At 47.3% G+C, this 13,837-nt stretch overlaps 2 long non-coding RNA genes and 1 pseudogene across 3 annotated transcripts; all 3 read right to left on the bottom strand.

Moving 5' to 3' along the window:
- Positions 1-286: 286 nt before the first annotated feature.
- Positions 287-1,752, bottom strand: LOC124646744 (annotated as a pseudogene).
- A 1,551-nt stretch (positions 1,753-3,303) lies between these two features.
- Positions 3,304-5,398, bottom strand: LOC124646595. The gene is made up of 3 exons (XR_006986386.1): positions 5,315-5,398; positions 3,505-3,599; positions 3,304-3,377 (listed from the first exon to the last, which is right to left on the bottom strand). It is a non-coding gene; the product is annotated as an uncharacterized LOC124646595 (long non-coding RNA).
- A 1,165-nt stretch (positions 5,399-6,563) lies between these two features.
- LOC124646594 lies at positions 6,564-8,846 on the bottom strand. 2 transcript variants are annotated; one of them, XR_006986384.1, is made up of 5 exons: positions 8,678-8,846; positions 7,911-8,043; positions 6,912-7,194; positions 6,730-6,812; positions 6,564-6,625 (listed from the first exon to the last, which is right to left on the bottom strand). It is a non-coding gene; the product is annotated as an uncharacterized LOC124646594 (long non-coding RNA). The 2 variants fall into 2 exon arrangements; XR_006986385.1 differs by lacking the exon at positions 7,911-8,043.
- Positions 8,847-13,837: the final 4,991 nt, after the last annotated feature.

Raw genomic sequence — 13,837 nt, forward strand, 5'->3', positions numbered from 1 at the left:
TATGTTTTGGATCTTTGCTTTTTGCCTTTATCATGTTGGTTTGTAACACTCTAAAATTTCTTCTTTACGGATGTAAATAGCAAATCTCTTGTCTCGTTTCAAAAAAAAAATTGCACGCCCTGTACATCGTCCCGCACTTCCAATTGCAGTCAAACATAACTGCCATCATATTTACTGGCCTCTAGTCCTCTACCATTGCTTCAAAGAGAGAGCGCCCTCTGATCTCTCTGTTAGCGCTGCTCTCAACCATCTCTCTCGTGAATCATTAAAAAGGTCGCATTGGCCGTCAGCTGGCGCGCTCGGTCGCGACGCCTCGTCTCCACGCATCCCGTGAGGAAAGCGTCAGAAGCAAGGCCCGGAACTCTCTTCAGACTCGGCAAACGCCTCAAAGTTGCGGTCGATGATGTCCTGGCAATGCTCCCGCACCTTGGCAACGTCGTACATGTCGGACAGCATGAGCCATCGGCAGAGCTCCCCCGGTGAGACGAGTTCCAGATCCAGATGTGGCAGCAGCAGGTCAGCCACGACTCGCTTAAGCGGAAACAAGAGGTACCTGGACGCGATGTCGAAAAGCTCTTCCGCCATAGAAAGAGGATCATCATCATCCAGATCCTCTAGCTCGTCCGTGTAGACATACTCAAGCATCTTCTCGAACGCTTCCGCACTCACATCATGCTCCTCCAGGAGCGGAAGCTCTCCTCCGTTGGAATGGAGGAAATCGGTTCGTCGAGACAGCCTAGTTTTGAAGTACTCCGACCTCAAGGTAAGAATCAGCTGGTGGCAGCGGAAGACCCTGTCGCCTACTTTTACGCATACGTCCGCAAGGTCGTCGTAGGCGGAGCTTCTGCAGGTCTCGGCTAGCTCGCTGTTGCGGAGATCTTCCTCTCTGGAGTTTGCTAGGGAATCGTGCAGGATCCGGCGGAGACCCGACGGGAGGCTGTCTGCTGCACGATGATCCATGGACCGTCCTTGAAGAACGAAAGGTCTCTGTGAATAGTCTCGACCCAACTCCCTCGTTAGAGTATCTCGACGCTTCTTGTGAGCGGTTAACCTTTTAACCATCCCCGTACACTTGCAAGCTTTGCATATCCTCGCGAAATCTTGGAGGTCTTCCGCGGCTACCTCGCATCTATCGGAGTAGAAGAATACGACGAGGATGTGCATGAGTTTGAAAGACAGGCTATGTCTGCTGGAGAACGTCACCTCCTTGCGGTTTCTCCACTCCGTCGCGAGTTTGGTACGGAAGTATGGGGACCGGGCGGCGAGGATGACGCGGTGGGCCTCGATGGGTCTTCCTTGCACATACAGCGTGATGTCTGGAGGGGACGGCCACAGCTCGCCGGCAGCACCCGTCGCCAACGTCGGCGTGGAGTCAGCGCCGACGCGGTTGGTGGGGCAGGCGAGGAACGCTGACCGGAGGGCAGCGTGAAACGGCGCGAGCGGGAGCGGGCGCAGCGGCCGCGGCCGCGACTCGTAGTGACAGAGGATTCTGCGTATGCCCAGGTTGAGCGCCGCGCGGTAGCACCGCTCGCCTTCGAAGGTGCTGTCGTCGCAGACGGCGCCGGCCTCGAGCAGCATCCGCACGGCATCGTCATGGCCAGCGAGGCAGGCGTAGTAGAGCGGGATGGAGTCCCAGCGGTCGCACGCGTTCAGGTCGGCCCCGCCTCGGAGCAGGCGGCCGAGCAGGGCGCAGTCGCCGGCGCGTGCCGCCTGGAAGATGTCCAATTCCATACCGCCGGCTGCTGATCCCATCGATCTCTTGTACGTTGCCGCTTCTCGTCTTTTTCTGGATCAACAATACGACCCTTGCGTGTATATATAGGCAGAGGAAACGGCGAAGCTGCCCGTCTCCGACTATATCTCGAAAACTAACTCAAGCGGTTCCAGGGCAACTAACACATGGACTCGGAGTACTCCTCCCGATCGGTTTTACTATATTTTGGTGCGCACCTCGGCGCGAGTTTCCAAGGTTCATAAGGATTTTATAGAAAACCTGGACGTACGCTCCAGGCTACTGGCAAGAGTCCTGCGCCGGCGCCCGTCCTCGTCTGGGGTGACAGCCCTTGCTCCAGTCGCCCGTCCAGCACGTACGCGCACACACCGTAGCGGCCGCATATACCGTGCACGCCGCGTGATCCGCGTCGCCTCGTGGAGCAGAGAGGTCGAGAGAAACGACAGCTGGACGAGGAGACGTAGGGCTCTTTCTCTCTCACGAGTCGCGACGGTCGCGGCCGGGTCGGGTGCCTCCAACACCACGCACGCACGCACGCACGCCAGCCTGGCACTTGCTGCGCCGAATTAATGGTTCGTTTTTCTCTTTTTTCCATCCATCATCAATTTTCTTCCTTTCCTCGATCGCTACCGAATCAATTCACGTTTCTGCATCTCCCTCCCTCCCATGAGAGATCACGTCAAACCCATCCATCCATTCTAACCATCTCTTTCTCTTCCTGCGCGCGCGCATCAACCAAAAGAATCCATCACGAATTAAATCCAACACAAGTTAAATTAAATCCATCACGATTTTTATTTATTTAATGCCTACTTAATTCTCACGCATCACTATGGCTGCTACCATTGATTTTCAGTTTCAAATTTTCCGGAAGCCGCCCACCGTCCCATTCGCCAAAAGCTCATCGCCCCTCGTCCAGGGATCAAAGCGCACTGCCTCCTCCTCCTTCACCGACGATCTGGTTGCGTCGCCCAGCTCGTGGCCCAACTCGCAACAGCTCCAGGTCACCCAGCTGCACTCCATGGAAGCTGGCCACACCTCCAGGTCCACATGCGCCCAACACAAGACCGTCTTCCTCGCTCGGCAGCACAACAGATCAATATGGTTCTTCCAGGCCTCAACTTCTCTCCACCTGAAGAGGAATGAATCATCCCTCAAGAGGTAGGCAACATATTAGGTCTAAATAACATCTGTAATAAATATTGTAACTGCAAGTGACCATGCTTAACCCAAATTTAAGCTCATCATGTGATTCCACGAAATTAATGCGGGTGTGCGGCCGGAGTATACTTACCAGGACGGTGAAGGGGGAGGGCCTACATCATCGTGCCAAAGATGATGCAGAGCATGCAGAGCACCACGATCAGCATGAACACTGCCTCGCCACCGAGAAAGTAGAGCACCCTCAGCTGCATGAACGCGCGCACGGCCATGGGATTAGGCAGAAGTGACAAGATGCAAGTTTGTGATAACATGAAGGTGTTTGCACACTCCACGGTATTTCTAATATATCTGGATATGTTAACACAGTACGAACCAGCCATGGAATAGTTGTTCAGGACTTCAGGATACTAACCTCCAACGGCAGATATTCCGGCCTCTGCGGGGCATAACCTCCCTGGTACCATGAATATAAACTGGGAAACTGTCACAGGCATAATAACCAAAGTAATTTCAGCAGGATATCATACTTCATGCTCATCTAACCTCAAGAAAAGGTTCAAAGCTTGTTACTTCATGTTATGACTAAAAAGGTGACAACAGGACCTGACCTTCAAGTGATCAGTACCAGTTAATGGTGAGTCGGATATATCCTTGTTCAACAGCACCTTAGGAAAATCCATCACCAGTAGGGGCTTGATGAATACTGTAGTGGATAGATCAACAAAAGATAAATGTCAAACTCTACCTTAACATGTGAGAAACTGAGAGGCAACTTCAGTTAATATAATTCAGAAAATGCACACAGGAGCCAGAGATTTAACAAACAATGATGATAGAAACCGGCGTGCATTTCATCAGTTTTATTATTTTCAGGAGCCAGAGATTTTCAGGAGTCTAATGATTCACAAGTAAGGATGATAGAAACCGGCATGCATGATCTGAAGAAGGAAAGCAGATAAGCTCATGGAGTACACCTACAGGTCGTACACCTACAGGCTGCCTCCGAGCTCATTCACATCAAAAAGGCACACTCCAATACTAGAAATATGACAATAAGCTCATGGAGTACTAAGCTAAAGGAGCATCTGGTTGATTAAAGTGAATTCAGATACCATCTTCATTATACTACTATACTCCAGATAAAAGTGAATTTAAAAGTACATGAGTGGGTATTTTAGGCAGAATACTCGAAAGGTTGTACAATTACACTGAATTACCTTCTCAACAGGTTGTACAATTAAACATAATTTAAAAGTGGATTTTATTTAGACTGTAATGTCATCATAGTTTAAACTTTAAAGTATATACTCCTACTCCATCACCTTAACGGAGAACTGAAGTGTTTATACTCCTACTCCCACAGAAAACTCATCTTAAAGAATACACTCCTACTCAGAAAATAAAGCAACTACTCCACAATAAGCATACATCACTAGAAAGAACAATTAAATGCAGAACCAGCAAGCTATATTAAGAACAACAAAAGCAAGAAGTATATACTGCAGTATCTAACAGGGAATCGAGTGCATAAGCTAGCTAGCTTCTCATTCACCATAGATTATCAAACAGGAAACCTGTGCATACGTACATACTGCAGTATTTAGGGAGTATTATCTTTATGGCACAAACAAAGGAGACGACCAAAATACCATTACCCTGTTGACCGGAGCAGCGGATAATTATACTACTGCCTTACAAGTCGTATGAATTCTGACAGCGAAACCAAAAACTCCACATGAACTCTAACATTAAGCGAATTGTGTTCGAATCTGGACTGAATTCAGGAGTATTTCTATGGCAGACGATGGAGAAGTTGAGGTAGTAATGGAGGTGACTCGCCGAAGAGGAAGTGTCCAAGGCTGCCGTTGGGAAAATACGGGTAGACAAGCATCTTGTTGCCGGCTCTGGCCCCGGCGGCGGAGAAGGCGCATCAGCCGAGGAGAGAGACCAGGTTCCGGAGCTGCACCTTGAGCAGAAGCCTCACCTTTGTGAGGATCTCTGGCACCCCTTGCAGCATCTCGAGGTTGCAGCCGGAAAAGCCAGCGATGGCGGCCTCCAGCACGAGCAGTTCTATGAAGACGCGCCACTGGTCCTCCCGCCCCGATATGCCGGCACCATCATCGTCGTTCCCACAGATCCAGCGTGCAAAAATGCGACCTTTCACCTTGAATGGAAGCGAGATTCATCCAGGAAAAAAAGGCAGTGGTGGGGAGCGACCTGCGGGGAGAAAGGAGGCGGTGGAGACTCCGACTCAAGGTGACGGACGAGTCAGATGGAGGATGGCCTTGTCGGGAAGCTGACGGGTGATCCAGCTCAACTTGGCGGCAGGGCTCGGAAAGAATACAAACAACTCGACCTCCAGGTTTAACATTCCAAACATAGTATAAAAACACCGCCGCCGCGTCCAGACAAGCTCACCTTAAACATGTATCTACACCAACTAGAGACGTCCACCACAGCAACCTCATGCTTCTCCAGCCTCCTCCGTTGCCAACTGGAACCGGCAAGACCACAACAGGGCCAACAAAGATTAACCTCCAACCGGGAAATGTTACAATTACTAACCATTATTTCACCATCTCAAATGCCAAAACCAGCTACTGCTTCAAAAAATTGATGCTAAAAGAGGTAATCTGTACATTTTGCACTACATCTTCTAATGGTGCAGAGGGCAAAGAAATAACAAAAAGCAATAAGGCCAATCATAATAAACGGCAAATGAACCAATTATGCCCTTTCGCAACAAGGACAGTACATGATGAAACAGATTGCCAGCAATACATTCTTCTACAAATTGTAACTGACAAAACCGACACAAATACAGTACACATTCAGGCTTTATAACTCACAAAATATCTATCTACTTTGTTGAACCACTAGTCCAGATCAGCTCCAAAAAGCTCCAGGTTAATTCTGCTCGCGTTCGATGCAAGCCAGGTTTAAGCTTTACATTCATCAACTCGACCAAAAAACTAGTTTAATAAATACAAGAGTATAGGGATCACCAAAACCCACAAGTGTAGGGATCACAAGACCATTTCATCAGAGAAGCAACTCAGTATGGATGCGCACATTTAGGAATAAAATTTCCATGTACACCACAAAAGCAGCAGCAAGAAAATTAAGCTCCAGAAAATACTCCCAACACAGGACTAAAGCAAATATATATATATACAGGTTCTTCCTTTGGAGCATACAGGTTGTCAAGTAACAAATCATGCACAGAAAACACTCGCTGTCGCAGGTATGCCCGATACAAACTATCACCAAAGAGCCAGTAGGACTCAGGGGAGATAACCAAACCAAGCACTGATATGAAAAGGATCAAACAATCATCCAATGGAAATGAACATTTCGATAACTGAAAAATGCCATATCTCTGCACCAAAGCAGTACTACTTGAATTCACTCAGATAATTGCATAAGTTGCTTTGCCGAGGAAAGAAACAAACATCTCTAGTCCAAAAAGATAAGCTTTGTTATTACTTAAAATTTTGGAGCTTCTATTATGTACTGCGTTCAACCCCTACTACTTTAGCAATGGACCACATTTAACAAACATACAAGCTTTGATTTGGTAACAGACCAACACAGATTAACCTCCAAATGGAAAACGTAACAACTACTAAACATTATTTCACTTATTGATTTGGATAGAGAAATGATCACCTGTTTATCTCCACAAGTTAGTTTATCTCGTTCCCTTCCATCAGGACATCTTCCAGTTTGCTGCATCATAGAGTGCATTCAAAAAGAACAACGAGTAACCATCAATTGTCAAAGATTAACAAATCTGGAAGCTGTTGTCATGCCTCTTGAGTCATTCAACTTACCATCACTCTTCTATTTTCATCCTTCAGTACTGCATGCTGTTCTTCTTGGCCACAGTCTTGTTTTCTTTCAGCACTTGTATTTCCTACATGGTGCACAAAGAGTGAGTCAGCAACTGAGTGCAAAATCTTTCACAAAAACGTGCAATATGGGATGCAATCATAAAAATGGCATTGGTCCTCACTCTAAATGGCCTATGAATTGTTCCCTTGAGCTTTTCCCTTGCTCTGTATTCACTGGGATACTACATTACTAACATCAGCTTCCGTACTCTGTATTCACTGGGATGCAAAATCTTGCCGATTTGAGGCTTGCTTTGTCAGCTGATCACCATACAACACATTCTTCTTGTCGCCGTCGTCGTGATCGTTAGGCTGCAATGGTGTTCCTCCTCCTCACGCTTCCCCTACGAGGCCGCCTCCCAATGTCGCTCTCTTCAGTTCCTCCTCCTCCGATGAGCTTTGAACCTGAAAATGAACAAGTTTTTAGTACTGTCTATGCATAGCAAACAGCAAACAGTCAAAAGAAAAAAGAAGCACAACTACTAAGCCTACACATCTACAGCAAACAATAATAGCAAAATGGAAACTCTGAAAGATAGCATGTATGTCTCCTTTGTACAAACTTGGCATGCACTATATTATCTCTCTTTTGTACTCAATACCAAAATGGAAGCTTCAATACCCTTCAACTCGTACAAAAAAAGGGGGCAAAAAATGAGGCGCTCATGGAAAGTACTACTGCCTAAAAGAAGAACATCAGGCACCATAACAGATTGCACAGAACTATACATGTGTATATTTACCCAGATATACACAGCTATACATCTGTATGCACCACCAACCTCATCCGTAATTGTAAAAGAAAGAGAAAAAAACGCTGAAAGATAGCATCAGTTGATAGAGATCCAACTTTATTTTCTCCAATGAAGTGACATCACAGATTTAATGAGCATCGGTGTTATGCCTAATTTTCTATACATGTCTTGTTATACTTTCTTTCTCTTTACCAATTTGAGTAGCACTGTCATAATTAGGAGGCATACACTCAAACCTAACTGAACCAACCCATGCATGAAGCATCCAATGTGCTCAAATTATTATTCTGCGTTGGATTAAAAAAAAGTGCAAGCTCTTGCTACCTCAACAGACAAAACAAACATAGATATGAATGAGGGATTTACTAGCTCTCCTCCCTTTGGCAGAAGAAGGGCTGTCGGTGAAGGCAGGATCAGTAGCAGCATGCTTGGATCATCAGCTTTGTCGGGTCAGAGGTGCTCACATGCCTCTCAGGTCTTGGTCGGAACAGCGAGGAGGCTAGAGCAGGAGCACACATGGTAGAGAAACGCACAATACAGAGCATCAGAGACCATGAATCAATGGAATCATCTACACCAGGCTCACAACGTGCATGAGAAAATATGTGAGTAAAATGAACAAATCATGCACATAAATCAAACACAGCAGATGCCCAACTTGAGATACTAGGAACCCTTATGCATCAAATTCGCTACAGAATTAAGCATGGATATTATTAACACTACGCACTTTGCGATAGATTCAGCCAGGTAGCACTAACAAATCATCCCCTGCTAGTCTTAGTTCATATCAGCGCAAGCAAAACACAAATGTATAACAATCGAACCACCAAATGGAGAAGAGATTCTAGCCTCTACTACTTTCTGCACTACCATGTAGAAAACAAATTTAGTAATTTGCATGTCAGCAAATACAATATGTGACCACACAGATGCATTAAGCAGACAAGCAAAACAACTTAATCATTCTATTTGTATTTGAACAAATACAGTATGTGGCCCCAGAGCAGGCGAGCAAAACTATTTAATCATTCTTTTTCGGTACCACATGCATCAACGATTTGCACAACACTTGACTAATAGCAATATTCAGCACCCAAATAAATAATAGGCAAACAGAGAAAATTTTCGACCTTGAGATGCCAATGTCGGAGTCAAGGACATCTCCCTTCCAGCTAGGAGTGATCCTACTGGTTGCTCCCGCCTCTCTGTCCCCCACCACGAGTATCCCGCCGTGGCTGCTGCCATCGGAGGCGTCGCGCGGTGAAGGCCAGGGTCGCATCTGCCCCGCCCCGGTCACCACCACCCGCTGCAGGGGCGGCACCGTCGTCGTGGACCTCCTGCTCCTCCGCCGGTGACGCCCAATCTTCCCTCTGCCGCGCCGCCGCCCGCCATGGAGGAAAAAGGCCGAAGCTTTCTCCAGGGGGTGCCCGATTTGGGTGGTTCCAATGGGTGGGATAGAGAGAGGGGGTTCCGGGGAGGTGGTCGGCGGGGCGAGGAGTTGCCGGCGGCAGCGGCGGATGTGGAGGAAATGGGTTTCGGTGGGTGGGCTCGAGTTTTTCTCAACTTTGATCCCACGGATCAAGGAGGAAACTTAATTGAGCTACGTGCAAAATCTTAGGGGTGATCTTAGGGGTGAGTTTTTTCCCCCGCCGAATCAACTTCCGTAGTATTTGTTTTTACCCAATCAACTAGCCGAGTTTATAGCAAGTAATCCGGGTAATTAATTAATTTGGGGTGTGGCTACAGTAATAACTTGCCAAAATGTTTTAGCCGCCGACGACCGAGGCAACACGGCTGACCATCCCACGCTGGCCGAGGCAACGCGGCGAGACGCCTTGCAACCGGTCGACCCTCCACCGGCGACAACCAAGATCACAGAGAGGGAAATGAGAAGACCGACCTAGGGCTTACACCCATCTGGTCCGTCCCACCTCGCACCTCCACCGCCGGCATGGCCCATCACCAGCGGCCACCACCACCATCGCCAGGACGCCGCCCAGACCGGCGCCCATGTCGCCGTCCACTGCGTCGCCGCTCACGACGTCGGGCGCGCCGCTCACGCCGCCGCGCATCGAGCAGCCAGCACGCCGTGGTGCCCGGCGACCGCACCACACCCAACTAGGGAGGATCCTTCCCGCTCCGATCCACCCCGCCAGGGGAAGAGCAGGCCCCGCCACCGCCGTCAACAACCAGGCAGAGCCTAGCCACCCCCCATGGCGGCGGCTATCTAGGGTTTCCCCCCGTCACCACACGGGGGCGAGAGGAGCAAACCTAATAATCGTTACAAACCTCAAAGTTTCCAGATCAAACCATGAACACCAATCATGTTTTGCTGAACCTTTGCTTGTTGATGGCCCATGGCTGCCCTCCACCTAATAATCGTCGCGGCCGTCTAGTTCAATCATATTTGAAATACATCCAATTGTTCGACACTGGTGGGGGCCAGCGGCAGGGCAAGCCTGATTACGGGAGCAGATCATGCAGTACTCGCGGATCGTCATCTCATGTTGTCTGGTTGCTATTAAGTAAGAAACTAGGAACATCACATGTTGAGGTTTTTTAAATATTCCAAACAGTCTTTAACTCTGTAGCCTTGTGAAGTCTGGTGCTTGGTATGCTGACATTTGATCATCAATATGCAGGATCTGCCCCTTCAGGCCAAAGTACCTTGTGACTTTCACGGCAGCATGGTATGGGTGGATCGCGCGAGGGATTGATGTTTCATCTGGGTCAATATGGAATAAAGTCTGTATGCCGTTTCAACATTTTTTTGGGGGGGCGTTTCAGCTAGATTAGTGGAGATTACCGCGCGTGCAGCGCAAAAACGAAAATTTTGGCGCTATATTTGGAAACTAATTAAATTCCAATCGATCCAATTATTTGCGGCGTCTCAATTTTTCCCTTATTTCCCGCTATGTGTGCGTGTATGGTAGCAACGCTGCTTCTGTATGCACAAAATGAAAGATAAGTGGTATACTAATTCATCCTCGGCAAACCGATGGACCTTCTCATCTGATCGACCTGGTCCATTTGAGACACATAGTACTCAAAATTTTTCCATGACCTTTCCCCGTTTTGCAACATTCAGACACAAATCAAACAATATAGTACTAGAATAAATGTTCGTACAGCCACACGATCCAAACTTGCTGACAAGTCTAACCCAAAGAAACGCGGGCTAGGAACAAACATCACACACCTACACATTTACCAAATTGTTACAACTTCCAAAGCCTGGAACATTACAAAAATGGATTTTACAACATCGAGTACTACCGAATATTACAACGACCGAAAAGCGGCACTACATACGACGGGACGCCTGGTTCACGCTTCCCGACTACAGCACCAAGAAGATTACATGCAGAAAGTGAAAGGATCTGGGCAGGTCCTTCTTTGTAGCCTTCTTGCTCTTCTTTCTTTACCTGCTGAAAAAAAGGAAGTTTTGTTACTCTTTCTTATTAAAACTAGGAACATCCAGCACAGGCATCAATGAGCTTCCTAACAGAATTCATTTTAGGAATCAGCTAAGCAAAACAATAATAATCCCGGCACTTAATATGTATCGGAACTTAGCCACTTTAGTGCAGATCAGCTCCAAACAAGCGTAACCAAACACATTAATAATAGTAACTCAAGATCAGGGTTCAGCCCAAATTATATGAAAATTTTGGTTTAGTGTGACTCTAGGTTCTACCGCTACCTCGTACAAAATTATAGCAAGTAGCTTCAAACATTAATCTAAACAGATAGCTTCAAACAGGTGCAACCAGCCTCTGGAAAATAACGCATAGCATGATCTCAAAGAAATGGAAAGGACATAAGAGGTGACACTCTCATAACACCAACATATAGCCATGGTATGGTCCTAAACCAGCCTCAACTAAATCAAGAGTTGGTGTCATGGCTACCCGAGTACTCACCTAAACCCACGGATTCGAAGAAGAAGGAACCGCTGCCTGCCGGCTAGATCCGGCGGCCATGGCTACCTTCTAGGCCAGCTCCACTAATCCCTGAAATACAAAAACGAAAAGAAAACTTATTTTGGAGCTCAAGTTACAGGAATCAGGAACTGGTCTAATTGCAAACTTCTAATTTACACAAGGAACTGACAAAGCTAAAACAATTTCCAAGAAAGGCAACAGATCCTTATCGATGGTTGATTCTGCTTCCTATCTAGCACTTGTCAACAATTACTTCTTTCTACTTGTTTACAAAGATCAGCAGGATTTTATTTAATAAAATAGAACTAGTCATTAAGCCACTAAGTAGCAAGGATGTTCGAAATTAATTAGCAATGGAGTGCTCAAAATTTTGGCAAGACCTTGACTGTTTTTTGGACATCCAAAGCTACACAGCAAATATCATACGTCAATTAAGACAATGGTGCATACGACACAGCCCATGTGACACAAACATATAATCAACGAAAATGTCCACATCACCGGACAATACCGGGCAAAGTTGATGCACAGCAGCATGCAAGTTACATACAACATAATATGCATCATAACCAGTTCATTAAGGCGCTAGAAAGGAAGCCAACCAAGCTTGTCCCCAGGGTCGTCCAGCTTCCTTCCAAGTGATGGCCTGCAGCCACAGGTTCCAGCTGCAACACATGTCTCTCATTTAGTCTTCATTTTCCTTGAACAAGAACAAAACATGATGGTCAGCTAGGACGGATTTAGCAAGAAGGATCAGATTTCGAAATTGGCCTAACATGTCAATAGAATTGTAAAACACCAATACAAACATGGCTTGATGGTGTCACGGATCATGTCAAAAACAAGACTTGTGGAGACTTGGATGTACTATGGCATCCATATCATAAATCCACGGAATCTATTGCCAAGTCTCTTCCCGAGGACTCACCTAAACCCACGGAGTCGAAAAAGAATGCCACCGCATCCTTCCAGCCGGATCCGGCAGCCATCGCTACCTCCTGACCAGCTCCAGCTCCACTTCTCCCCTGAAATACAAAAACAAAAAGCAAATTTATTTTCGAGCTCTAGTTACATGAATCAGGGGCAAAGGTATCATCTCGAGCACATGGCTAATCAGCGAGAGAACTAGGCAACAATCAACGTCATGGCAAAGCTGATGCATGGCAGCATACAAGTTTCCGCAATCCCATCCTGGGGCTGTTACATACAACACATGGCAAGTAGCCAAGCAAGAACTTAATTCTCAAAAGACTATATACATGTCACTAGCGCTAATTGACTATATAGAAAGAATAGCTTGGCAGAACCTACACTTGCAGCGTATCATATACATGAAGATATGACCAGAAAACTGTATACATGGAAGAAACAAGGATAAAAAAAAAGCAAGTGACTGTAGCATCTTATCACACTCATCAAGAATGAAATGCCTGACATTCTTACAACTATATGCTCACGTGTGAGAGGTGCACACAGACAATGTCATCGTGGGGAAGAACTAGGTTCGTGCACGGCAGGAAGATGGGGGAAAAGGTGAGGACCTTATTCTGTGGGTGGTCGGGTTGTGCGAGCTCCTCCTCCTGGACGATCATGTCCAGGTCGCCGACTCCTGGTGCGTGGTCGTCGGCGTCTCCTTGGCCGTGCCCATGCTGGCGAGCACACAGTCACCAGCAGAGCAGTAGCTGGGGGAGGCCGGCCATGACCCCCTCCAAAATTTCTGCACGGGACAGATCATGAACAATAGGAATAAAATCAAGGTCAGGAAACGGAGATCGGGACTTGACCGAGGAGGGAGAGGTAGACGCGGACGCCATGGAGGAGGTCCAGCGCCGGCTTGAGCCTCGGGCGGTGCTCCTCGACGGCGACGGCGGGTCCAGGAGGCGATGAGCAAGGGTTGGACAAGGGGGCGGAGGGGATTTGGTGGGTGGCGGGGGATGTCCGGCGTAGAGGGAGATGGGTGGGCGGCGAGCGGCGAGCGGCGGAGGGACTGGTGCGGCGGCGAGGTGAGGTTCTCGTCTGGCTGATGCGCTTCGTTTGGCCCAAAAACGAAAACTAGATGAGGTTCTCGTCTTGGCCCAACTCAATAATTTCGATGGTCCAATTCGTGGTCTGCCTTCTTTTCATGTGAATTTTCGAATTTCAGATAGCGCGGGATTCTGCCAATTAGACGAGTCACATACCATAGATAAGATCGATCAAGTGTCCAAAAAATGAAGGGATTTTTAGCAGCTATAGACCAGGTTGGAGATGTCCTAGCAGCGAGTATATATATATATAGCTACTGTAGTATTATTTGATAGACGCTCAAGCAAGTCACTGACACGGAACCAAAACCAAATGTGGCGG

This window comes from Lolium rigidum, chromosome 4, assembly GCF_022539505.1.
Source record: "Lolium rigidum isolate FL_2022 chromosome 4, APGP_CSIRO_Lrig_0.1, whole genome shotgun sequence".
In the NCBI taxonomy this organism is placed as follows: Eukaryota; Viridiplantae; Streptophyta; class Magnoliopsida; order Poales; family Poaceae; genus Lolium; species Lolium rigidum.